Consider the following 25,850-nt stretch of genomic DNA (forward strand, 5'->3'; position numbering starts at 1 on the left):
TAGCATGAAAGGTAATAATTAGTTTCTAGAGAAGGCAACTAATGATAGTTTTTGAAAAGAGGAGGCTCATGATTTGTTTGGGAGAGAGCTCCCATGCTTCCTAGGGGCTAGGGTCTAGGCCAGCTATAGGGTGGCTAGGTAATCATGGAATGGGTGATGTCATCATGCATAGGAAAACATGCCAGGCTAGGTGGGTCCCACCAAAATACAATCAATGGTTAAATAAAGCGCGACCTACAACTTTTGATGTGCACATCGGATTCACGCACGAGATACAGCGTTGATGTGGTCGCAACGGTATAGGTTTCAAGTCGATCCAGGTCGGGTTTAATGATGGGACTTAAGGATGATCACAAACGAAATTTATAGGTCGTGGGTCGCAAGTATTTGACCGGTAGGACCGCGGGACCTAACGGAACAAAAAGAACACTAAGGTTAAGAGTCTTACATCTCTCCCCTCCTACAAAGAAATTTCATCCTCGAAATTTACCACATCCAGGACAAAATACGGAATAAGGAAAAACATCATCGCATATATATATATATATATATATATATATATATATATATATATCAACATAAAGCAGTACATAATACAATACAATCAATCAATCAGCAAAAAGATGAGGATAATGCTCCTTGATCTCTGCCTCTCGCTCCCAAGACGCCTCTACCTCTGAATGATGACCCCACTGAACCTTCACCAAAGGAATAACCTTGGTCCGGAGAACCTGCTTCTTCCGATCAATGATGAAAATCGGCTGCTCAAATAAGAAGCATCCTCACGGTCCTCAAGGGGCTGCCAATTAATCACCGGAATAATGTCCGACCCACAGTTTCGCAACATCAAAACACGGAACACGTTGTGGATACCAGACAACTCAGAAAGTAAGGCGAGCCTGTAAGCCACAGTGCCCAAGCACCCAATGATCTCAAAGGTCCAATGAATCTCGGGACAAGCTTGTGCTTCGCTCCAAATCAAACCATGCCCTTCATGGGATAGACCTTGAGGTACACCTAATCCTTAACTTCGAACTTTAAGGGACGACACCAACGATCTGCAAAACTCTTCTGCTAGCTTTGAGCTATGCGCATCCTCTACCTGATGATGTCGATGACCTCTGACGACTACTACAAAAGCTCGGGACCTAGGAGATGACGCTCTCTAACCTCCATCCAACAACTCAGAGATTTATATGGCCTACCACATAAAGCCTCAAAAGGAGTCATGCCAATGGTCACCTGATAGCTGTTATTATATGCAAATTTAGTCAATCTCAGGTGCTCATCCCAGCTGCCTGCGAAGTCAATCACACAAGCTGTAAGCATATCCTCAAGAATCTGGTTGACCCTTTTAGTCTGCCCATCTATCTGTAGATGATACGCAGTGCTAAGTTACAAAACAGACCCCATCGTCGACTGAAAGCTCCTCGAAAACTGAGACACGAACCTAAGGTCTCGGTTTAAAATGATCGAAACCAGAATGCTGTGCAGTCTCACAATCTTCTCAATGAATATCCTCGCAAGCTGATCCAAAGGCCAGGACACACGAATTGAAATGAAATGCGTTGACTAAGTCAGATGATTGACGATAACCCAGATGGCGTTGTGACTGCACTGAGTCCTGAGCAAGCCCATGATGAAATCAGTCGACATGTGCTCCCACTTCCACAGTGGAACACTCAACGGCTGCAAGGGACCAGGGGGTCTCTGGTGGTCGGCCTTGACACGTTGGCAAGTGTCACACTCGGCCCCAAAACTAGCAATCTGATGCTTCATCCCCGACCAAAAATACTGCCTCCTCATATCTTGATACATCTTCGTGGAGCTCGAGTGGATAGTAAGTCGTGATCGGTATGCCTCGGTCATCAGATCTCTACGCAACTCTGTCACGTCCAGAACACACAATCGGCCTCTAAAGCGAAGTCCACCATCGAAACGAATCTACCAGTCTAACTGCTTCATGGATCCTTCCTCTGTTCGGTATCCCTACAATGACTCGTCTGTCTACTAAGCCTCGATCACCCTTGTGACAAGAGAGGGTTGAATCGATAGGCTCGAAAGCTGAATAATAAAGAACTGCAGACCAAACTTAAAGTCAAACTCCAATACATCCTCGAGCATCTTCCATTCATGAACCATCATCTGCGCCACTAGGCCTCGTGGCTGATGGCTAAGCGTGTCTGCCACCACGTTTGCCTTGCCCGGGTGGTATTGAAGGTCGAAATCATAATCCTTTAAGAGCTTCATCCATCGCCTTTATCGCATATTCAACTCCAACAGTGAAAACAAATACTTTAGACTCTTCTGGTCCAAAAAGAGCTTGAACCTAACCCCATAGAGATAATGCCTCCACACCTTCAATGCGAAGACAACTGCTGCTAACTCTAGATCATGCGTGGGGTAGTTCAGCTCATGGACCTTGAGCTGGCACGAGGCATACGCCACTGGCTTCCCGTGCTGCATCAGGTCAACACCCAAACCAACTCTTGAGGCATCGGTAAACACAACGAACCCATCACTCCCCGAGGGAAGAGTAAGGACGAGAGTGGACGTGAGGCGGTCCTTCAACTCCATAAATGCCTCCTCACAGGCCTCACTCCAGATGATCTCGGCGCCTTTCCGTGTCAACCGGGTTAGCGGTGTTGCAATGCGATAATATCCTGCTAGACCAAGGAAACTACGGACTGCATCAATCTTCAAGGGGTCCACAACGACACCCTCCCTTGTCACCATGTGACCGAGGAACTTTACCTCCTGCTAGAACTCGCACTTCTCTAGCATTACATAGAGCTGGTTGGCATGAAGGGTCTCTAACACAATCTACAAATGCTCCTCATGGTGCTCCCTGGTCCTCGAATAGATCAGAATGTCATCGATGAAGACTACAACAAACTGGTTGAGGTAGGCTGGAAGACCTCATTGATCAGCTGCATAAAGACGGCGGGCTCATTGGCCAGCCCAAAAGACATGACCAGAAACTCCAAATGACTGTAACAAGTCCGGAAAGCTGTCTTCAGAATGTCCTCCTCTCGAATCCGAAGCTGATGATAGTCAGACTGTAGGTCAATCTTAGAGAAGAACTGTGCACCCTGCATCTGGTCGAATAAATCATCAATCCTCGGGAGCGGGTATTTGTTCTTGATAGTGACTTTGTTGAGCTCGCGGTAATCCACGCAGAGTCTCAACGAGCTATTCTTCTTATTCACGAACAATACCAGGGCTCCCCACGATGAACTACTAGGACGAATAAAACCTAACTCCTGCAACTCGTCCAACTGCACGTGCAGTTTCTATAACTCCATCTGTGTCATACAATACGAGGCCTTTAAGATAGGCATGGTATTGGGCACAAGATCTACCTGAAACTCTATCTGTCAGCGCGGCGATAACCCCGAAATCTCCTAAAACACATTCGGGAACTCACAAACAATTGGCAACTACTCAAAACACCCAACCACTTACTCCTCTACTGCATAGGCCAACAAACTAGATAGCGGCTTTCCTCTGGGCTCGGTAACTAACTGGAATAATGGTAAGTAAGGTATGCAGAACGTGGCTATCCTTACGAAATAGTCCAATACAACGTGGTACTCGACAATCCAATCCATGCTCAGGATAACATCATACTCGATCATCAGCAACACGAACAAATCCGCTGGCAGAAACATATCCCTAACTAGAACGGGGTAAGACGAACAAAAATGAACCAAAACTGTCGACTTCCCCAAGGGAGGCGATATTGATAAAGCCTCACGAGCGGACTCCGAGGGTAGACCAGTCGATCGGCAGAACTCCTCGGCTATGAACGAATGAGACGATCCAGAATTAAATAGCATATGAGCAATACAAGCGAAGATGAGAAGAATACCCTCAACTACTCCTCCCGACGACTGAGGGTCCTGCTGAGCGGCATAGAATCTGCCCTGAGCTGGCAATGGAAGCAAGCCCAATGACTGAGGGTCCTGACCCTGCTCTTGCCGCGCGACATAGAATTTTCCCTGGGCCTGCGAGGAAGGTGCCTGTCCCCTCTGCATCTGCGATCTCTGCTGCTGCTGAGGTCGATGCGGTGACCTACCCTGCTGCCTCTACTATGGAAGAGGAGGCCTAAGAGGCTGGTGCTAGGGTCGCTACTGCTAATGCTGCTTGGAGGTTGGTGCGGGGGCTACTGTGGTGCCCTCGACTACTGCTGTTGCTGCTGAGGATGGGGACACTCATGCCTACGATGCCCCACACGCCCACAACCGAAAAAAACTCCTATGAATGATCTGGAAGAAGAAGCTGGCTGTGAAGAAGATGATGTTGGCTGCGCTACTAGCGGTTGAAACCCTGAACGACCCATACGTCGATGATGCTAACATTGGCGGGAGATACCGGAGTGCGCCTTCCTCTTTTGGTCTCCTCCCTGATCTCGGGTCCTTTGAAAGGTAGCCCAATCATCCTCATAAACTAAAACCCTCTGCACAACCTCAGCAAATGTCATAAGAAGATGCCCAAACACTCGACTCCTGAGAGCGTGATGCAAGCCGTTCACAAAACAGCAGGCCTTCCACCTCTTATCATCCACTAAGTAGGTCGTGAATCGAGACAAGGCAACAAAATGGGCCTCATATTGCGATACTATCATATCTCCTTGAACAAGAGTCTCAAACTTCAAAGCTCTCTGCTGCTGAACGTGCTTAGGGAATAACTTCTGGTCGAAACGATCCATGAAGTCCTCCCAAGTCCATGCAAAATCTCTCCCAACTGATATGGAAATAGAAGCCCACTAGTGCTGGGCCTTGCCCTTAAGAAGAAAAATTATCAACTGAACTCGCTGATGTGACGTGCATCTCATGGTGTTAAAGATGTTCTCCACCTCTGTATGCCACAACTCGGCTGCTATAGGATCAGGCTCACCCCTGGAACATGGGGGATCATGCTGACAAAAATCCCAAAGAAGAGCACTCATATGAATCTGCTCCCTCTGCTCTAGAGTCTCCTCTGACTATCTGCTCTGCCCCTGAAGGGCGACTATAACTGCCTAGAGCATCTGCTACAATTGCTCGGGTCCAACTGGAATAGTAGGGACTGGAGGGGCTAAACTGGCCTTGGGTGGAGGCACAGGAATTGCGGGTGCCTCCGACATAGGCACGGCAGGCTCCGGCGGAGAAATAAGATCAACTGGAGGCAGAACAAGAACCTTTGGAATAAGATTGAGACTAGGATCCGCAACAAATGGAGCGAGATGTGCTCGGGTCAATCGGGCAACACGAGTGCCTCTCATGCCTCATCTAGGCGGCATGGTCTACAGAAAGAACAAACGCATCTAAGGCTGATGGACGTTAGAAAAACAAATTAGAAGAGTACATACTCGGGACACTACTTGTCCTAAGCTCGAAGCAGATATGTGATATTGTCCTGAGTTATTCCTGGGTTATTTGTTACCCTTTGATACTAACAACTATCATGCCCCAGACTCGGAAACCGGGCTCATAAAATTCCAATTGCTGAATCCGGTGCTGATAGCCTCCATAGTACCCTATTCTTGGCTCCTGGCGCCCATTCACCAGGTTTCGATCTTGGGATCCCACTAGGAGGATTTCCATAAGTCTGTTCCTTATACAGCATAACCAAGATCATAACCACAGAAAATAACTATAGGAACACCATTACAAAATCCACTACGAATAAAAAAAATTTACAATACAAGGTTTAAAAGGAAAGATACAATGGCTATAAAACAAAGCTCCAGAAGATCCGCGGTAACTCCTGCTCCTGCTCCTTCTCACTGCCTAGAATCACCTGCACGCATCAATCGTGCATAAGCTTATAGAAAGCTTAGAGGGCTGTGTAAGTGTGTGTAGGACAGGTGCCATGAATGCAATATCAGAATATGCAGAATGTACGGCAAGATCATGAATACCAACAGCTGTAACAAGGCTATGTAAATGTAAGGCAGGAATACCATTTGCCAACCAAAGGCTATACAACTCAATGCAAAATACCATTAGCCATCCCAAGGCTAAGCAATGCGGGCCTATATAGCCAAGTGCCATATACAATGTGCAATGAAATCATGCTAATCCTCATATCAAGTCCATATATCAGTACAGTTCCTCTCTAGGAAATCACCGGGGTCAAGTACACTCCACATAAACTGCCGCCTCCCTAACTGTGCAGCCCAGGGAGCATAAGAGACCTTACTACCCACCCGTGGACAACTAATCACCAACAAGGCTCAACGGTAGTGGACCCATTTACAAGCTGGTCAAACTTAGCTTAGCTTAAATGCCCCCTCACTCAGGTGGATAAGGCCACACCCCTTTCTAACCGACCACGATACAGTGGGAGACGCGGCCTACTGGTAAAGGCACCGGCACTCATGTTTTGCACTCGGTCTCAATGTTGGAGCATCTCCTAGTACTATGAGGGTTCTGGGACTTTCACCCAAGGACATCTTACGTGCTCACAATGCTCAAACTAATATTTACGGTGTCTAAATCTAGCCATCCATGATATGCCTGTAGAGGCTACAATCCTAATAAAGTTAGGGCGAATATCAACCGTGCTATGTAATGCTAGGTGCATGAATCACACAAATCAACCATGCATCAGTCCTGCGCATCTAACGCACTCAAGAGGGGCAACTTCATCACTTAGGGAGTCCCATAACAGTTGGTCTAATGGCATAAACCATGACCAATCACATCTCAACCAAGCACACATATTATGCACATGGGAATGGGTCATGAAGATAACTAAGTATACCATGCGATGATGTTGTACTCTCCTCATAATAAGATCGGGTCTAAGTACACATGGGGATGACTAGTGAAAAATAACTAAGTACATCATGTGGTGAAGTTGTACTCTTCTCATAAGAAGGTAGGGTATACGTACTTAAACAATTTTACATGGAATGGAAAGAGCACAACTACTAATGGGGGCCTAACAATTTGGGGGTAGCCCATAAAAAAACTAAGTAAGAAATACTATGGGCCTAATAGGTGAGAATGGGCCTACCAAAGGTCTATGGTGGACATTCAACCACCAACAGATGAGAATGGACTTGCTAAATGGGCCTAGAGGTGTCCACAATGGGGACATTTAACCACCATTGTCCCCAAGAAGGCGGCCCAACAAAGATTCTACCTAAAGCAAGGCCCAAGGCCCATGTACTACCTAAAAAATAAAATGGGCAGCAATATATACACATCATGACACATAATGGGCCCCAAGAAAATGGCCCAAAACCCTCATACAACATCATGGGCCCAAAAGGGCAAACTATGGCCTAAGAACAAAAGCCACCGAATTTATGCAATATGTTGGACCTAGTGGGCAGCCCATAAGCCCAAGCACATAGGCAAAAACATACCCAAGTTGGGTTAAATGGGACCTTCAATATTAGCCCATATCTGGGTAAAATAGGTGAGCAATCAATGACCCAATCACACATACAAGTCAACCCACAAGTCCAGCATGATGATGAAAACAACCCATATATACAACTGGGCCAAGGCTGGATGTCTCAGCCCATCTGGGCCTGTTAGACATCCCAAAAAAAGCTGGTCTATTTATTTAGGCCCAAACAATCAACTAAAAGGTGGGTCTTACTAGGCACTAATTAAACCTAAAAATCTAAGAAATAAACTAATAGTGTGTGTACACAATACTCTCCATTTGGTGGGCCCCACATCCTTAAAATATTCAACACCATGTACCATTCATTCCTTAATACCTTGCTGGACTTTCAGCCCACCTAGCTTCTTGGGCTTGCAGAGGTCTAGCAGATAGAAATTTTGGGAGAAAATTTATTTTATATTTGCCATTAGTGATCATAGTGGGCCCCAACAGACGGAGAGTGTGGATACAACTCATAAAATGAGGTGGGTCTACTACTGGACTACAAGTCCAATAGCACCTAGAGAATTCTAGCCCACCATCCCTTTCCAAGTATACAACAAGGTGGGGTCCACAAAAGTGGCACACCATCTCAGAAACAAGCTGATATTTATGCTTTTACAACATGCATTTAGACTGTCCATCCCTCTTGGCCCACTCTTTTGGGTGATCAATCAAGGGCAGATGGAGGTGGGATTTAAAATACATCAAGGTGGGGTCCACACCTCCAGGAATCATCTATTAATAGGGGGTAAATCAAGTCTTCAATAGGTCCATAATCCATGTCAAAGACAATCTAAAAACAGTCCAAAATTTTTTTGGACAGCAAGGTATATCAGAATATATCTGACCACAACTGCTGAATAAAGGGAGAAATCCTCCACAAAATTAGTGATATGGTCCACCTTAGTGGGCCCTACAAACATCCAGACTAAATCCCCTTCATGAAACTCATTGCATGCATCAAATATGTGGCAAATGGGACACAATGTCCATAAAATGGACATCAAGGGGCTTCCACCTTGCTTGGATGGTCTGGACATTCCAAGGCCTCTAAGTGGGTCATACACCTCAAAAATTAAATGATAAGGAAGGCAAAAGTAAGATCCGACCACAAGAAAGGGGCTCTGCCATAATTGAGCTCCTCTCCCTCACACACATACACATCATCTACTATATCAATTACAATCTAGATCATACACATGCATGGAACTAAGAATCAATCTAAGGTGGATATGCCTTCCCCACCAAAATCTATGGTCTAGATGACCCCTAAAAGACATGCATCAAAGGGGAAATGCCATGATGAGGTACATGGAGAATGGCCCCATCCATGGAACATGCATGCAAAGGGGAGGGCCATTGGCCACACCCATGGAGACATGGGGGACCTCCACCATCATTTGATGGGCCCCACAAGCTCCTAAAGATGAAATGAAAAAATATCTAAACAAGAAAACTGAAACCTATGCTAAATGCACACCCACCTCAAGGGATCTCCAAGATTCACCTATCAATAGACTCCTTAGGCTTCAAGGTTCATGGATCCATGGTTGAGATCACTTTTCAAAGGTTAGATTGGGAGATTTTTGAGAGAAAATGGGCTGGAAATTGCTGGACTATGGGGGACGTCCAAGGGCTTCTAGCTAGAGAGGAGAGAAAGAGAGAAATGAGGAAGAGAAAGAGGGTACGGGACTTGTAGCATGGAAGGTAATGATTAATTTCTAGAGAAGGCAACTAATGCTAGTTTTTGAAAACAGGAGGCTCATGATTTGTTTGGGAGAGAGCTCCCATGCTTCCTAGGGGATAGGGCCTAGGCTAGCTATAGGGCGGCTAGGTAATTATGGAATGGGTGATGTCATCATGCATAGGAAAATATGCCAAGCTAGGTGGGTCCCACCAAAACATAATCAATGGTCCAAATAAAGTGCGGTTTACAACTTTTGATGTACACATTGGATTCACGCACGAGACGCGACGTTGGAACCACGGCGTCGATGTGGTCACAACGGTATAGGTTTCAGGTTGATTTGGGTCGGGTTTACATGATGGGACTTAAAGATGATATTAAATAAAATTTACAGGTCGTGGGTTGTCAGAATTTGACCGGTAGGACCGCGGGACCTAACGAAACAAAACAGACACTAAGGTTAAGGGTTTTATAGTGGTGAATGGTGTAATTTATTTTATGCATTTGTGAGAATGTTGTAATAACTTAGTTTATTTTATTTGTTATTTCCTTTGCCTCTTCATTGGTTTGGGTTTTTGATACTTATAAACATTCTAGTTCTGTTGTCCTGCCATAAGCCTTTGGTTTTTGGTGTTAGGTTTTCCTTGGAACTAAGTTTGTATCAACCTCTCAATACTAGTACATTTGAGGTTGCTATTTACTTATGCTTCTTTATTGTTTAATTGTGTTATCTTTCATTCAATTCTACATTTATTTTTTAATTTGGCATAGTCCTATTCCCCCCCCCCCCCTCCTCTAGGACATATAGCTCGGCCTTTTCAAACTCCTCCTGCTAAATTTCCTTATTTAGAAGAGCAATTTGATTCTAAATATTTGTTATATTATTGGTAGAGGTTTTTAGTTGATCTTGGAGGGATAACTGTTCTTGATCATATTTGGAAACTACAAAAGCAATGTGGGAAGCTTTCTCTTTGGAAGATGCCAATTGTCTTCCATATTCCAGAATCTCCGAAGCAACAACTATGATTTCTGCTGATTTTAACGCAATACCGAATTATGGAATCTTAAGAGAGAATCACGTAAAGGAGAAACATTAAGTTTGGCCATCCTTGCGGCGCTATTCAAGACCTCTATAGTAATGTTTAGATTCAACCATTGATCGGGATCTTTAAACATGTGGACAGCTGCCGACATGGAATTCCTCATTAATGTTAACTTATATGGAGGGATTTTCTCAAAAGACAACAGATCGGAAACTGTGGCTACAGAATCAGACTAGCTGTGCCACTCCGAGGAGGGTTTCCTATAAAATAGTAAAGGGGAGAAATTATAATAAAGCTATGAAAGTAAAGGACAAATAATCACAAAATGAAGAAGGAAACGAATTATACCTTCCACGGGAACTTAAGCAACGGGATATTGTGTCTCTTTGAGAGAAGAAGGATCGGGTTCCATCATATCTATGAAAGAAGGGGCTCTAGCTTCGGTGCTTGAATCAATAGTTGCTGAAGTCGGTATGTCAGTGGGTTCCACTCAAAAAATGATCTCATGGCCTACCGCTTTCGGTGCTACAAGGGGAACCAAGGAAATTCTCGTCGGAGCCAATGGTGCTTCAAGAGGAAAATCTTCAGGAGAAGTATCGCTTGTTTTGCCATTAATAACATGAATACCTAAAAAAATAACAATAATGATAAAGTTGTAATAGTAAACAGAAGATTAGATAATAAATTTGTAGGAAAATTTTTACCTAGTGAATATCCATATTCACTATAATCCAAAGGATCCTCACCTTCCTCTTCTATTGTTGGAATTTTTGTAGGAACATCAACAGTAGAAGGACCTTCAATTTTAACATTTTGAGGAATCGATGAGGGATGTCCTTCATCAACAGGAACACCTTCCACAACAACATCAACATCATCCTCATCATCGATATTAACTTCTCCTTCTTCAAAATCATCATCATCATCATCATCAACTTCTTCATCATCTTCCTCAGTGTCATATTCAATAAAAGCAGTATCTTCAGACAATGAGGCTAAGCTTTCTTCCTCTAGTTTTGCTTCCTCTACTTCTTCAATTATGACCTATTTTCCTTTAGAAGGGGAAAATTCACTGCTTCCTGGTCAAGGGTCTTTATCGATTGGGATTGTAGAGGCCAAGGCAACAACTCCTTGAGCAGAAGGAAGAGAAGCTTGAGAGTGCGTTCGAGACCTCTTCATCAGAGAAGATGGACTAAGATGAACGAGTCGAGGAGAAGGAGCAAGAACCGAATTATCTTGAGATGCAGTAACATTCCCTTGAGCAGGAGAAGGAATTTCTGCTACCTCTTCAACTACTCTCTCAGAACGATCTGGTGGGACTTTCTCAAAGTCCATAACAACTCCATGAGCTATCTATCCTTGTAGGGTATTAATGGGTTTTCTCTCATGAATCAGGTCATCCACAGATATCTTCCTGCAGATGTGACCGAGAAAGGGGGCATGGCTTTTCTTTGGCATAAAGCCTATTCCTTCTTCAAGTCTGCAACCTTTAAGCTTTTGCAGTGAAATCCAGATTAGCTCAGACACAGGTAAGCATTTATTAATAAGATATGATTGATGCACCCACCACCTCATGTGGCCATACATAGCGTAAGTGATGCGATTACTACCTGAAATTATGAAAGTATATCTGACTCGACCGCCCAGTAGCTGCTTCCATATCATCGCCCAGTTATATGGGCCAGTTCCATAGCTGTGCATTCTCCTTGTTACTAATATGTAGTCTTCTGGCACGGCTTGAGCAAAATCAAACTGGCGAGCAAACTAGCTTGGATAATAAGGCTCTCTCCAAAACTCAACTCCCTCTCTTAATGGGAGGCTGCAAGATTGAATCGAAAGGAAAAATGCTCTCTCCTGAAGTAAGTGATCCAGTGTCTACCTTATCTGTATCCTCTATGTAGCAATATAGGTAAAACTAGAAGAAATCAATTTTATCAGTGTCCAAGATGGTGTTGATAACCCAATCGTATGATCTTCTAGCCATGGTTCTCTTTTGAAAGAACCATAGTGGGAGATGTGAAGGGTGAATGTATGCCTTCTCTAGAGCATCAAAAGTCCATGAAAAGTATACACCTGCCTGTGATATAGTGCCAGGGAGTATAAATGGAAGAAGTACCAATAGAAGGATTCTTTACATGAGATATTATTTCTCCGAGGGCCCTATAAATTGAGCACAGGATTGGAGGGGCAAGAGAATGTTTGTGGCCTTCTGCCATGGTACCAACAACAACAAAAACTGTAGGGCGAATAGCATTTGCCCATTTTGAACTCAGAAGAACCACCATGCTCAACCAATAAACGAGGAAAGCTACAAGTTGTCCATCGAGGCTATACTCAGGATGCTCTGTTATCTTCTCAGGGAGATTTGTCAGCTCTTGTGAATGGCAACCGCTGAATCTAAGAAAAAGGAGAGAAAGATAACATATAGTGAGAAGTATGAAAATGAAGATGCAATGAAAACAATTGGTTTATGAAGAAGAAGATTACCGAAGGGCCCTAGTGAAATGGGCAAGCCATTGTAGTGGTGAGTCTTGTGAATGTTGGGAAACTTAGACATCTCTTTAAAGAGTTATATGGTTGTTTTTGAAATCGAGGCCACTCGGCCAGGTGAAGAAATGGACACTAATTCTGTGTTCGTGGGTACGAATTCATTGTAGAATTTTCCTGTCAGTGCAATTCGATGAAGATCCCAGAGGCTATGCTCATCTCGCTTGCTAAAAGATGGAAGGAGTTGGTTGTGGGACACCAATAATTAAGGAAGCCTTTCAAGACGGAGGTCTCCCTATAGAAATGTTGAGAAGTGACCTCTATTGCAATATATAGGTCAATTTTAATTAACACTTTGGATTGTTTGGCCAAAATTGTTGTCACCCAGTCAGACTAGTAATCATGAGATGTTAAGAGGCCTCTGGTTCTGAACTCTTCACTACCCCAAAGTAATTTATGATCCCTGAAACGTTGTTGGAGTGTTTCATAGAAATGGGTCAGAAATAGGGCGTGAGGACTATGAGAGGGAGTAAGGAAGATCATCGGATGAACGTCGCCAATTTGCTGTCTGGGCTTCTTCATTAGAATGACCCCTTCCAGGATTCTTAGTTCCCTTGATGACCAGGATTTTGTGTAGGCTAATTTTTCCATGTCCATTTGGTATGAAGGCTCACAATTCAGGATGGACTGGTGGCGGTGAAGGCTTAAAGGGATTATCATCATACCCTGTCTATGAGGGTTATCAAATTTCATAATACCCTCAATGACTCAGATTCCTTCCCAAGAGTTCTGAAGTCTCCTTTTATTATGCTCTTTGATCTTCTCCTGAAACTCTTCAGCCTTGTTACGGCGAGTCTTCTTTGATCTGATGGTGGAGGAGTGTCTTCTCTCATTGACAGTTTTCGACTCATCATCGGTAAATGAGTCATCATCTTCATCCATTCATCCCAGTCGAAATCTCAGCCATGTCTTAGCGGTCGTTCAATCTCACCCAGAGATATAGCCCTATGGATGGGAGAAGGCAGTGTGGTGATCCGGTTTGCAAAATTGAAAGTAGGGAGTACGGGCTCCTTTATATAAGTAGGACACTTGCTAGTAGTCTTGAAGTGCTTTTTGGACTATTAGTCAGGAGATGGTGATGATTCAGTGGCATGCGTATATGAAGGATTTGGCAAATCTTAGTGAGAGGGTTGTGCTGTGGAAGGCTCAAGAAGGCGAAAAGTCCTCTTAGTATGGGCCATGGTAAAAGGTTGAAGTTCTGAAAAAATGTCTGAAAAATGTAAGTCTAAAAATTATGCAAGAAGTCCTTTGCGCGGGGTCACGCAAATGAAGTTAGTTGCACGGAGCAGCGCAACGCCTTAGTGCCTTGTGAGAATAGAAGATCTGTTGCGTAGGGTCATGCAAACGAAGTCAATTACAGATCTTCTGTTGCGTGGGGAGCAGTGAAGGGGCAGAGCTTCGCTAAAAGAAAACAAAGAATGGGATATGAAGGCTTGCTGCTAGTATTTATAGAGAGCACGGCCTGATTATGGTACTCAAGCGCCCTTTGCATAAGTACGCACAAACGACTATAAGAATTGAAAAATGTTTGATTGATCCTGATTCTTTGACTCTAAAGAACAAAGAAAGGATCAAGGGGGCATCTGTTGAGGCATAAAAATAAGATAGAAAATATCAAAAGACAAGAAAATGAAGAAAGTATGCAAGTAAAAGATGAGATAGGGTGCAGAATCATCCGATTGCGCGGGTCCACGCAATTGATATCGATTGCACGAGTTTGCGCAAATGATTGCATTGATTGCGCGAAACGTGCAAAGTGTTAAGGATGATGTTTTACATGGATAGTTAGATCTGATGGAAGGTGGGCCCCATGGTACAAAGATCAAGGATTCACAAGTGTGAAGGTCTATAAATACCCCACTCCCCCTCTCATTTGGGTGGTTAAAAAAAATATTTTGAAGAAGGTCAGTGCTCCAGAGAAGACTGAAGGTATCAGAAGGGAAGGATGCAAGGGTTTGCGTGGGTCTGTGCAAATCATATCAGTTGCGCGGGTCCACACAACATTGTTGTTGCGTGGCCAATAATGGTTAAGAGTTGACATGCAGCCAGAATTATTGATCTTGGTCTTCATAATCTCAAGTTCTCCTTTTACGCAAGGATATGAGATCATGAGAGGGAGATCAGATGATCAAACCTGCACAATATTCCTCTTAATGAGATGATCAAATTACAAGTCGAAATGCTGCTGGATTTGGCATTCGGATTCAATATTCAAGTCTTGTCAATTTCTGTATTTTAAATAATCTATCTCAGAATCAAGGGACACTTGAGGATGTAAATGAACTCAATAATAATAATACGATGATTGTTCTTTATACACTCTCTTTGTTACATTTGAATAAGATAATCTCCCAAATCAAATGCATTTATTTCTTGTTCGAAACAATTGCTCCCTTTGGAATTAAATGTATTTTTATGATATATTTTTTTATTTACTTATGTAAAGATTATTTATCAGATATTAGCTACTTATGTTACTTTAATGAGCAAAGACATTCTAGCAAAGTTGAGAGATTTAGGTAAGTCTTGGTCTATATGTCGTGTCATTAGGATGGACTAGCAGAAGGGTTCTGATTTCATTATGTTGCCATTTTCAAGTGGTGACGCAATGATGGTTGCATTATGAGGTCTAGAAAATAGTGACGACTGACAACCATTTGTAACCTACAAATCTGGCATCATGCATGCTCATCAATCTAGGCTGTCAAAATCTTTGGTGTTATTTTGGATGGAGAATGGCTCCAAATTTGCATTGATCAAACATTTTAATATGATTCTGCTAAAATTGGAACACAGTCCATTTTACCTTTAAACATTCAGTTAAGCACCCAATGTGGCAGTCAAAATTGTTTCTTGGGATTGACCCGTGTATATGCTTGTAGATAAGATGACATGGTGGTGAACTATCACTATCATCTTGCCCTTTGTCATCCACATTATATTTGTTACTTTCCAACTTCATATCATTTGTTGAGCAAGCATATTGCTTCTCATAGCTGGGTATCATCTTCTTGTGAAGGGCACATCAGTTACCCTCTTCTGCATTTGGAATTTAGCTTATAGTCTATGGTTCCTGTATATTCTAGTGTTAAGCCATTCCTGATAAAACTTGCATCACACACTGTATTCCCATATATTTGCTCACGCTTAGGCTATTGTTCTGATACTTAAAGAAATGATTTGTTTTTGGTAACAACAAATTCAGAGAAAAATTACATTTATGAAAGTGAATTTCTAATTTTTAGTTTCTCTTTGTTGGATATCAAAGAGTGGACAGTCGAATGGTGTTGAAATGAATTCTGAAGTGGTGAAGGAATTAATATGTTAGTTAGCTCTTTTTTGTGAAGCATAACTAGAACAAACCTTTCATGGTGTGGGCTGTAAGATGTTTTGCGAGATGGAAACCAAACACATAAGATTTGAATCCATATATGTGCAATGGAACGCCAGGTCCATTAATAATGGATATAGGTTGCATTGTATTATGTTATTGAAAATGTGTTTATAGGCACTATAATGTCTCTTTGCAAGTTGCATAGGTCTTCTGAGATATCTTGTTTTGTTTAGCCAGATCTTTGTTTCTGAAAAGGAGAGCTTAAGATGTCCTAGAGGGGGAGTGAATAGGACTATGCTAAATAATCAAAAAAAAATGTTGAATATGTAAATAAATTAGAGATTTCAATTACTCAAGTATTGAAACATTGATTCCAAATAATTCGTATGACAACCTTCAACTAAAGTTTTACGCAGGATAACCTTATTTCACGAATTTCTTTAAAATCAAAACCTCAAACTTGCAAGAATAAATAAAAATAAAATATTACAACATTCACCACCCAACTTAAAATTAAATACAACCATCCACCACATAAAAAAAAATTAAAGACATTCACCACATAACACAAAGGATTATAGTAGTTTGGTACTTTAAAAACAACTACACCTACTCCACTCCCAAAATTACTTCCCTCATAATTTTAGCTTTCACTATGAAAAGGTTTTCCTAGATTCACTTTAACAACTGTGTACAATTTTTGTGATTTTCACAGGCTATCACAATCAAACCCACACTAAGATTTTGAGGCTATCTCAGACAAAACCTAAACTGAGATTTTCAAGCTCTTTCAGACAAAACCTTAACTAATATTTTAATTGGCTATCTCAGAAAAACCAAAAAGAGTTTAGAAGGTATACTTATCTTCACCATAGAAGACGTATCAGAAGCTTGTAGCCATAGAACATCTTTCTTAAATGTAGATTGCTCCTTGTTCAGTCAGATAGAAAGGGTCTAGGGTTCTATTGATTTTAATTAAGTTAAACCCAATAAGCTACTTAAATCATTTCTCTTAAATCTCAAAAGAAGAGTATAGTTTACTCTCTTTAGAATCAAACTCGAAAGATCTGAGATTAAGGGAATTGAAAGAAAAAGCTATAAATTAAATTATAAATATCATTCAATAGCTTACAAATAACTTGAGTTGCTCTCTCTCTCTCTCTTGTAGAAGGATTTTGATAATTAACTTGTGTAATTTGGAATGAGAGAGGAACTCAATTTATAAGTAAAGAAATTGAATCTTCGACTAGCTCGAGCAAACCAGATTCAGTTCAACGGACTTCGAATCATGCGGGATAAGATTTATCCAAAATTCGGCTAGGTCGAGGTCATCTTTGGCTGGTCGAACACCCTAGTTCAGCTGGCCGAATTTGGACGAATTTGACCCGAAATTTCTTGGGCTAGCCAAATTTCAAGTTCTGGCTAGCTAAATTTGCAACAAAAAATCAATTTTGCTTTGGACTTGAACTTGGGCTGGCCTTAAAAACTTAAGTTAGCCGAACCAAAAGTTAGGCTGGTCCAATTCCATGCAAAATAAGTATAAAAACCCAATTTTAATTTTTTTTAAAGCACCTAGTCCTAAGGTCTTTCTAAGGTTTTATACCACCTGAGATATATCAAATATTTGTTCTTCTTTGACTTGAACTAAGGCTCGGAGTTCATCTTGACTTTTGAGCTTGATTTTTTCTTGAACTTAAGATTGATCTTCTCTTGATCTTGAGCTTGATCTTCTCTTGATCTTAAAGATCTACTGTCACGTTGTTTTGGCTATACCAAATTTGACAACTAAAGTGTGCTCAAACAATTTAGTACTTACAATCTCCCCCTTTGTCAATTTCGTGACAAAAGAATTAACATAACAAAGATGTAATCACTGAAATCTTGTAAAGTATCTTCTTAAAATCTTCAACTTACTAACCAATGAAGTTCAACTAGCACTCCCCCTATGGAATAGACATGTAGCATACATAGCATTCCATAGCATTCATCTCATTCATTCTTGCCATACATTCCATTCATACACTACATTCTCTCCATATAATATAGAAATAGAAGCAATATGACATAACATTGGTAATTTGATGATAACTACTCTCCCCCTTTTTGTCACAAGTTAATAAAGGAAGAATGAGATAAGTATCAGTAAGCATATGAAATAATCAATACCAATGAGTATGTAAAAGCAAAATATAATTTAGTATATGAAACTATAAAGGAAAGATTAAGAATTTGTTTAAGGTTTTATGGGTAGCAAGTGTTAGTGAAACCATCCAAATACCACGACATAAAGTAAAGTTAAGTTACAATCCCATAATAAGTCTTAAAACAGAAAGAAAATCTAGCTCAATCCAACCCAGAGGAAGAAGGAGCAGGCATCGATGTGTCATGTTGGCTCAAACTCCGGCTGATGTGATGGAAGTACTTCTTCATGTACTTCATTGTAGACTTTTAGGTTTGAACCAATGAATCTTGTGATACATGCAACGCTTCAACTTTCTCCTCCAGTGATTTAAGTCGCTCATCAACCTGAGAGGGCTGGTAGTCGGAATCAACTGGATCATCTGACTCATCTAACTCATTGAAGATGTCTTCCATAGTGATGTCTGCAGGTGCTCCCTCCTCTTCTTCTTCTTGTCTAGGAAGAGGTTTAAGGTTCATCATATTTAGATTGGAATTATTAAGTAGGAGTTCAGATTCAAATGACAGAATTTGAACATTATAATGAAACGCAAGACATGTTATAAGATAGGCAAAAGGAATCGAACCGTGCTTGGGGTGTAAGCAAAACTGAATAATGATAGAGCATATCAAAGATGGAAAACAGACACGTATATCAGACACAACAGAATGAAAGAATCTAACCATGAAGGGAGTAAGATCAGTCTTTTTCTCGGTTCAAGGATAGACATTGGATGTAAAAATTCGATGCAACACTCGATATTTAGAGAGCATTTGGTTTGCAGGGAGGGCATTACCTGACCTCCATTCTGCATTAAAGCGACAAAGTTTACGGGTTATCACTTGTTTTTTAGAATTGGACATTTTTTCTAATAATGTGGCTATAAGTATGCCATCATCTGCAACATCGATTTCCATCAATGCCAAAATAACGTGTGGCTTAACTTGGAATGTCCCTTCAACAAACTTAATTGTGAATGTCAAATCATCAAGGGAGACATCACAAATTGATGCATACATTCCTTATACAATGGAGTGGTAAGCCAATCCACCCCATCCCAAAATGCATTCCCAACCAACTTCAGAGAGTATACGAACTAGACCGAAAAGAGCAATATGGTCTAAGTTTACTGATTTTTTTATGATAATATCTCTAGTGCAGAAATCCTAAACGTGCTTTGGATCCTCTTCTTGCACCTATAGGGTTCTCACACCAATAAGAGTTGATCAAGAAGAAGAACTAGCACGAGTTTTGCGTGCAGTTTTCTTGGTTCGATACTCCATATCAGTTTGCACAAGATAAAGATTAAAAAAAAAAATTGATAGGAAAAGGAGTAGATCAAATTTTGATGAAAACCCAAACCAAATAAGGTTTTAAATGATGAATACACTACTCAAATGTAATTTACTAGCAAAGGATTACTAAATACTAGAAGAAATTTGAGAGAAAATCACTTAGTAGCAAGATTGGAGATTGGTTTGTCGATTGGGGCACTGGCTAGTTGAGGAAGAAGATATGAAATGAATATGATTTGGGATTTTTTCCCTTTTAGGTTAAATCCGCGTGATCTTCGGTTAGCCCGAGCATGTGCTCGGCTAGTCGAAAAACCTCAATTTTTTTTAACATATTTATTTTATTTTATTTTATTTATCATCTTATGCATTTAAAAAGAATAAACATAAACAAAAAGGCATAAAATAAGATAACATAATTATTTAACAATACACAAACCATTATCATGCTTTAAGTTGGAAAATTTAAGTTTGTCTAGCTGCTTAGTCAATATGTCTGTAAGCTACTTCTCAATTTGAATGTATTCTAACATGATAGACTTGTCTTCAACCAATTCTTGAATATAATGATATTGTATGTTGATATGTTTTGTGCGAGAATGTTGGATTGGAATTTTAGAGATATTAATTTTGCTTGAATTATCGCAATACAAAGTCATTGTATCTTGCGTAATTCCATAATCAGCTAGCATTCTTTTCATCCAAACTAGCTGAGTGCAAGCATTTCCTTCTACAATATATTTAGCTTCAGCTATAGAGAGAAATATAAAATTTTGTTTCTTGTTGAGCCAAGATACTAAGCAGTTTCCAACGTAGAAACATCCACCACTAGTAGATTTTCTATCATCAACATTTCTTACCCAGTCTACATCTGTATATCCGGTAATTTGTACAGATGTATCATGTGGATATCATAGTCTTAAGTTCTCAGAACTTGCGACATATCTGATAATCCTCTTACCGGCAGTTAAATGTGATTCCTTAGGATTAGATTCATATCTAGCACATATTCAAACACTGAATGCAATATTAGGTCTACTAGCAGTTAAGTATAGAAGACTACCAATCATACTTCGATATAGACGAGAGTCTATACTTTTACTTGATTCATCTTTTGAGAGTTTAAGTGTCGTACTCATTGGAGTATCGAAATTTTTGCCATTCTCAAAACCAAACCTTTTTATAAGATTCAATGCATAATTGGTATGTGAGATGAACATTTCATATTTAAGTTGTTTCACTTGTAATCCAAGGAAATAGTTTAGTTCCTCCACCATACTCATTTCAAACACAGATTTCATTAGATCTTCAAACTTAATAGATAAGTTAATGCATGTAGATCTATAAATGATATCATCAACATAGATCTGAACTATCAAGATATGATCATTATGTTTCTTAACGAATAGAGTTTTATCAGCACTACCCATTACAAAATTATGACTAAGTAAAAATTTAGTCAATTTTTCATACCATGCTCTGTGAGCTTGTTTTAAATTGTAAAGAGCCTTTTTAAGACAGTAAACATGATTTACAAGTTTGGGATCTTCAAAACCCTTATGTTGTTCAACATATACTTCCACATTCAAATCACCATTTAAAAATACACTTTTGACATCCATTTGATAAATTTTGAATTTTTTATGGCATGCAATGAAACTAAATAGTCTGATTGATTAAAGGCACGCAATTGATGCAAAGGTTTCATCATAATCGATACCTTCTATTTGAGTATACCCTTATACAACCAGTTGTGCCTTTGTTCTAATAATATTTCCCATTTCATCAGTTTTATTTTTAAAAATTCACTTAGTTTCAATCACATGTTTATTAGTAAGTCTAGAAACCAAATACCATACATCATTTCTAATGAATTAATTTAGTTTTTCTTGCATGGCATTAATCTAACTTTCATTAGCAAGTGCTTCATTCACATTGCCCAGTTCAATTTGGGAAGTAGAGAAGACATGGTTACATATATTTTTTAGTTGTCTTCTTGTCTGAACACCAGTGCGAGGGTTACTAAGTATTTAGTTAGTCAGATGGTCTTTGACTAACCTTAATTCAGTATTGTTTGATTTAGATGAAGAGTCAGGTATATTAATCGAATTGACATCATTATCATCATCTTGTTTAAGACTAAGTGCAATCTGTTGATCATCTATTACAACATTTATAGATTCTTATATCACCCTAGTTCTTTTGTTAAGAACATGGTATGCTCGACTATTTAGAGCATAACCAAGAAATATTCCCTCATCACTCTTTGCTTCAAATTTTTTCAAATTTTCTCGGTCATGTAATATAAAACATTTGCTTCCAAAAGTTCAAAAATATTTAATTGTGGGCTTTTTATTAAACCATAATTCATAAGTTATTTTGTTTTTAACTTTTCTAATATAAGCACGATTTATTATATAGCATGCAGTACTAATAGCTTCAGCCCATAAATTTTTTGGTAGATTCATGCTATTTAGCATTACACTAGACATCTCTTGAAGAATTCTATTTTTTTTCAACAATTCCATTTTGTTGAGGTGTTTTTGGAGTAGAGAATTCATGCGATATACCATGATCATTGTATTACTTTTCAGAAATACTATTTTCAAATTCGGTACCATGATCACTTCTTATTTTGACCGCAGATAACTCTTTTTTAGCCTGGATACGTTTTAAAAAATTTCTGACTTAATCTAGAGTATCTGATTTTTTTTTCTTAAAAAGGCTACCAATGTATATTTAGTGTACTCATCAACTACAACCAAAAAATATTTCTATCCACCTCTACTCTCCGTTCTAGTTGGTCTGACTAAATCCATATGGAGAAGTTCAAGAGGTCTAGCCATGGCTAAGGATTTCACTTTCTTGTGACTACTCCTAATTTGCTTGCCAATTTGACATGCACCACAAACTTTTTCAATTTGGGTAGGCCATGTAAGTGATCTCTTTTGCTCAATTTATATAAATCTCTATAGTTTACATGTCCAAGATGTTTATGCCATAATTGAATCTCGTCTGTTTGGACCATGTAACATGAATGGTTTGTTGAGCAAGAGTTATCAATTATATAACAATTTTCAGATGTCCTGCGACCATTTAATATTACACTTCCTTTCTCATTTATAATCTCACATCTGTGATCTGAGAATTTTATGCTATGCTTATTATCATTGATCTGAGATATACTCAAAATATTGTGTTTTAATCCTTCAACATAAAACACATTTTCAAAAAGAGGTAAGTTAGGAAGTTATACATTACCTTGGTTAATTATCTTGCAATTGTTTCCATCTCTGAATGTAACTGATCCGCCATTTATTTCATTGATATTTGAGAATATCATCTTATCACCTACCATGTGTCTCAAACATCCACTATCTACGTACTATCTTGAATGGTTAATAGCTTTGAAAGCTGTGTGGGCAATAAGACACTTAACCTTTGGAACCCATTTCATTACGGTTCTCGGTTTAGGAGGATCTCTTGTTTTTTGTTATATTTGGGAGTTAGGATTTCTCCTTTTTCTATATACTCTTGTCTTATCCAAGTTCGATTTCAATAGCTCTTTAAGCAAGTCTACAATTTTTTCTGCTAAGGGAGGTTTATTATATCTTTGATGTTTATAGCTAATGGCATTATTATTTGTTTTAGAGACTTGAAAAGTTTTTGAGTTTCTGAAATCATTACAATTTGAATATCTTAGAGTCTTTCCTTTAGAGTTCGAGGCTTCTCCTCTTACAAAGATAGGAGTAGAATCCTTGATTTTCAAAGAGTTATTTTCAATATAACCTAGACCAAAATTGTCACCACATCTACTTGATGAGGTTAACAATTTTTCAAGTTTTTGATCACCAAAGGCATATTTTCAAGTATCCCTTGAGCTCTAAAGGGAAGAAACTTCAAGTTTTAGTTTCTCATTTTCTATTTTAAGTTTTTACAATTCAGAAGATTTAAAACTTAAATCTAATTTTATTTTTTCAAAACAATCGGAAAATTGAGATTTTTCTAAAACAACTTTTTCAAGTTCTCCTTATAGTTTAGCATAATTTTCTTTTTGAATTTTTAATTTGACAGTAATCTTACAACTCTCTCTATATAGGGCATTATAAGCATCTTAAAGATCGTCTTCATTTTTGGGATCACTTCTTAAAGTTTCATAATAAAAAATATCACAGTTGTCTGAAGAAGTGACTCTTGCTATCGTCATGAAGGCTTTCAAATCGTTTGCATTTACTTGGTTTGATTCATCAGATTAAGAATTAGTTTCTAAGTCTGATGATTCATCCTAAGTAGCTATAATGCCTTTTCTTTTAGACTTATCCTTTTTAGGACATTTAGTAGCCAAGTGCCCAAATTCATAGAAGTTGAAACATTAACTGTCTTTTGATTTAGATTTTCAAAATTTTAATTTTCCTTTTCTTTTATTAGATGGTTTTTGAAAATCCGTTCTTTTCTTATTTTAAAAAATTCTATAAAATTTCTTAGCTAACAAAGATATATCATCTTCATTATCTTCAAATTTTGAATTAGCATTAGTTTCCTTCGAATTATATTTAAAAGATTTAAGAGCTATAGATTTGACTTTAAGAGCTTTGAAATTCAGCTCATAAGTTTGAAGAGACCTACTAACTCCTCAACCTTCATAATATTTCTATCCCTTAACTCCTATATAATAGTAACTTTTGAATTGAACCAATCAAGAAGGGATCGCAGTATTTTTGTGAAAACCTTACTTTCAGGGATTCTATCTCCAAGACCCCACATGGAATTTACTATGCCATTCAGTTTCGTATAAAAGTCTATAAAAGACTCATTTTCTTCCATACGAATTTTCTCAAATTTGGTTGTGGGGATTTAAATTTTAGATTTTTTTAATATAGTAGTTCCTTCATGTGTCATTTTGAGAATATCTCATGCTTGTTTAGTTGTATCGCGAGAAATAGTTCTTCTGAATTCATCAGGCAATAGATCAGAAGTTATAGCATTTAAGGCTTTTGCATTAGCACTACTTTCATTTTTCTCAACTGTGGTCCAAAAAGTAAATGCAGTTTCTTTCATTAATTTGGTTCCATCATCAGCAGTTACTTTTATCATAAGAGGGATCCATTTAGTCAAAGTGGCTTCCCACGCATTTTCATCTAAGGATTTGAGAAAAATTCTCATCCTGACTTTCTAATATGAATAGTTAGAGTCATCAAAAGGAGGTGTCCTGGTAATGGACAAGCTGTCAAAATTTGATATAATAAAGCTTTGGATCTAGCTAAATGAGATAAATCTAAAAAATAGAGCAACCCGCTCTGATACCACTTGAAAAGGAGAGCTGAAGATGGGGGTGGTGAACAAGACACTGCCAAATAATAGAAATAAGTGCTGAATATATAAATAAATCAGAAATCTCAAATACTTAAGTATTGAAACGTTGATTCTAAATAATTTGTAGAACAACCTTCACCTAAATTTTTAAGCAAGATAATCTTATTTCACGATTTTTTTTTTTAAAATCAAAACCTCAAACTTGCAAGAGTAAATAAAAATAAAATATTACAACATTCTCTACTCAACTTAAAATTAAATACAACCATTCACCACATAAAAATAATAATAAAGGCATTCACCACATAACATAAAAGATTATAGTGGTTCAGTACTTTAAAAATACCCACACCTACTCCACTCCTAAAATTACTTCCCTCGTAATTTTTTCTTTCACTATGAGAAGGTTTTCCCAAGTTCTCCTTAACAATCTTGTACAATTCTTATGATTTTCACGGGCTATCACAATCAAACCTACACTGAGATTTTCATGTTATCTCAGACAAAACCTTAACTGAGATTTTAATCGACTATCTCAGAAAAACCAAAAAGAATTTAGAAGGTATACTTATCTTCACCATAGAAGACATATCAGAAGCTTATAGCAGTAAAAACTCTTTCTTGAATGTAGATTGTTCCTTGTTCAGTCAAATAGAATGGGTCTAGGGTTCTATTGATTTTAATTAAGTTAAACCCAATAAGTTACTTGAAGCAATTCTCTTAAATCTCAAAAGAAGAGTATACTTTACTCTCTTTAAAATCAAACTTGAAAGATTTGAGATCAATGGAATTGAAAGAAAAAGCTATAAATTAATTTATATATATCGTTCAATAGCTTGCAAATAACTTGAGCTTCTCTCTCTCTTCCAGAAGGATTTTGATAATTAACTTGTATAATTCAAAAAGAGAGAGGAACTCAATCTATAGGCAATGAAGTTGAATATTTGGCTAGCCCGAGGCATTCTTCGACTAGCCCGAGCAGACCGGATTCAGTTTAACGGACTTTGGATCTTGTGGGATAAGATTATCCAAAATTCAGTTGGACCATGGTCATCTTCGGCTAGCT

Source organism: Magnolia sinica, chromosome 2, assembly GCF_029962835.1.
Source record: "Magnolia sinica isolate HGM2019 chromosome 2, MsV1, whole genome shotgun sequence".
In the NCBI taxonomy this organism is placed as follows: Eukaryota; Viridiplantae; Streptophyta; class Magnoliopsida; order Magnoliales; family Magnoliaceae; genus Magnolia; species Magnolia sinica.